The sequence below is a fragment of the Musa acuminata genome, unplaced genomic scaffold (genome assembly GCF_036884655.1).
Source record: "Musa acuminata AAA Group cultivar baxijiao unplaced genomic scaffold, Cavendish_Baxijiao_AAA HiC_scaffold_41, whole genome shotgun sequence".
Taxonomy (NCBI): domain Eukaryota; kingdom Viridiplantae; phylum Streptophyta; class Magnoliopsida; order Zingiberales; family Musaceae; genus Musa; species Musa acuminata.
The window spans coordinates 252,501-255,000 of record NW_027020323.1 but is presented as its reverse complement, the minus strand read 5'-3'; positions in this window follow the sequence as shown (position 1 = coordinate 255,000).

Sequence of the window (2,500 nt, the reverse complement as noted above, 5' to 3'; positions counted from 1 at the left end):
CTCGATGCCCTCGCTTGCTTCTTCACCAGCCTCGCAGCTCACCTCACCTCACCTCACCTCACCTCACCTGTATACAGTTGGGTTTGGGTTCAGACAATACAATGACCCCAACCAAGGCTGCTCTTGACCCGTCTGCATACTTCGTTCGACGACAGACCGTCGTGTTTTGGCCTGTTTCGCCCTTTTCGCGTGCTTGATGGGGCCTTCAGATAACAACACAGGGCGAGATGGGGCATTCAGATAACAACACAGGGCAGGTGCTGCCCTGCCCCCACACTTCGCTCGCTGGCTCTCCGCCGCTCGACCAAAGATGGCCAAGTTTTGCCCCGTTTTTGCCCCTTTTGCCCCGTTTTTGCCTCCTTTTGGGCTGTTCTTTGCTAGATTGGGCTTTCGTATAGCATGGACGGTGCTGCTTCTCGCTTCGCTCGCTGTTCGCCGCTCGCCGCTCGCTCGCGCAGCCAAAAATGGCCAGTTTTGGCCCGTTTTTGGGCTGTTTTGGCCTGTTTTTGGTCTGTTCTGGCGTGGCGCGGTGACCGTCGTGAGCGGAGCAAAACGTCAGCCATCTCAGCACCTTGGAACCCCCCGGGTGGCACAGGGCTGGATGGGGCTTTCGTATAGCAGGGACGGTGCTGCCTCACGCTTCGCTCGCTGTTCGCCGCTCGCCGCTCGCTCGCGCAACCTAAAATGGCCAGTTTTGGCCCGTTTTTGGGCTGTTTTGGCCTGTTTTTGGTCCGTTCTTGCGTGGCACGGCGACCGTCGTGAGCGGAGCAAAACGTCAGCCATCTCAGCACCCTGGAACCCCCCGGGTGGCACAGGGCTGGATGGGGCTTTCGTATAGCAGGGACGGTGCTGCCTCTCGCTTCGCTCGCTGTTCGCCGCTCACCGCTCGCTCGCTCAGCCAAAAATGGCCAGTTTTGGCCCGTTTTTGGGCTGTTTTGGCCTGTTTTTGGTCCGTTCTTGCATGGCGCGGTGACCGTCGTGAGCGGAGCAAAACGTCAGCCATCTCAGCACCCTGGAACCCCCCGGGTGGCACAGGGCTGGATGGGGCTTTCGTATAGCAGGGACGGTGCTGCCTCACGCTTCGCTCGCTGTTCGCCGCTCGCCGCTCGCTCGCGCAGCCAAAAATGACCAGTTTTGGCCCGTTTTTGGGCTGTTTTGGCCTGTTTATGGTCCGTTCTTGCGTGGTGCGGTGACCGTCGTGAGCGGAGCAAAACGTCAGCCATCTCAGCACCCTGGAACCCCCCGGGTGGCACAGGGCTGGATGGGGCTTTCGTATATAGCAGGGACGGTGCTGCCTCTCGCTTCGCTCGCTGTCCGCCGCTCGCCGCTCGCTCGCGCAGCCAAAAATGGCCAGTTTTGGCCCGTTTTTGGGCCGTTTTGGCCAGTTTTTGGCCTGTTCTTGCATTGCGCGGTGACCGTCGAGAGCGGAGCAAAACGTCAGCCATCTCAGCACCCTGGAACCCCCCGGGTGGCACAGGGCTGGATGGGGCTTTCGTATAGCAGGGACGGTGCTGCCTCTCGCTTCGCTCGCTGTCCGCCGCTCGCCGCTCGCTCGTGCAGCCAAAAATGGCCAGTTTTGGCCCGTTTTTGGGCCGTTTTGGCCAGTTTTTGGCCTGTTCTTGCATTGCGCGGTGACCGTCGAGAGCGGAGCAAAACGTCAGCCATCTCAGCACCCTGGAACCCCCCGGGTGGCACAGGGCTGGATGGGGCTTTCGTATAGCAGGGACGGTGCTGCCTCTCGCTTCGCTCGCTGTCCGCCGCTCGCCGCTCGCTCGTGCAGCCAAAAATGGCCAGTTTTGGCCCGTTTTTGGGCCGTTTTGGCCAGTTTTTGGCCTGTTCTTGCATTGCGCGGTGACCGTCGAGAGCGGAGCAAAACGTCAGCCATCTCAGCACCCTGGAACCCCCCGGGTGGCACAGGGCTGGATGGGGCTTTCGTATAGCAGGGACGGTGCTGCCTCTCGCTTCGCTCGCTGTCCGCCGCTCGCCGCTCGCTCGTGCAGCCAAAAATGGCCAGTTTTGGCCCGTTTTTGGGCCGTTTTGGCCAGTTTTTGGCCTGTTCTTGCATTGCGCGGTGACCGTCGAGAGCGGAGCAAAACGTCAGCCATCTCAGCACCCTGGAACCCCCCGGGTGGCACAGGGCTGGATGGGGCTTTCGTATAGCAGGGACGGTGCTGCCTCTCGCTTCGCTCGCTGTCCGCCGCTCGCCGCTCGCTCGTGCAGCCAAAAATGGCCAGTTTTGGCCCGTTTTTGGGCCGTTTTGGCCAGTTTTTGGCCTGTTCTTGCATTGCGCGGTGACCGTCGAGAGCGGAGCAAAACGTCAGCCATCTCAGCACCCTGGAACCCCCCGGGTGGCACAGGGCTGGATGGGGCTTTCGTATAGCAGGGACGGTGCTGCCTCTCGCTTCGCTCGCTGTCCGCCGCTCGCCGCTCGCTCGCGCAGCCAAAAATGGCCAGTTTTGGCCCGTTTTTGGGCCGTTTTGGCCAGTTTTTGGCCTGTTCT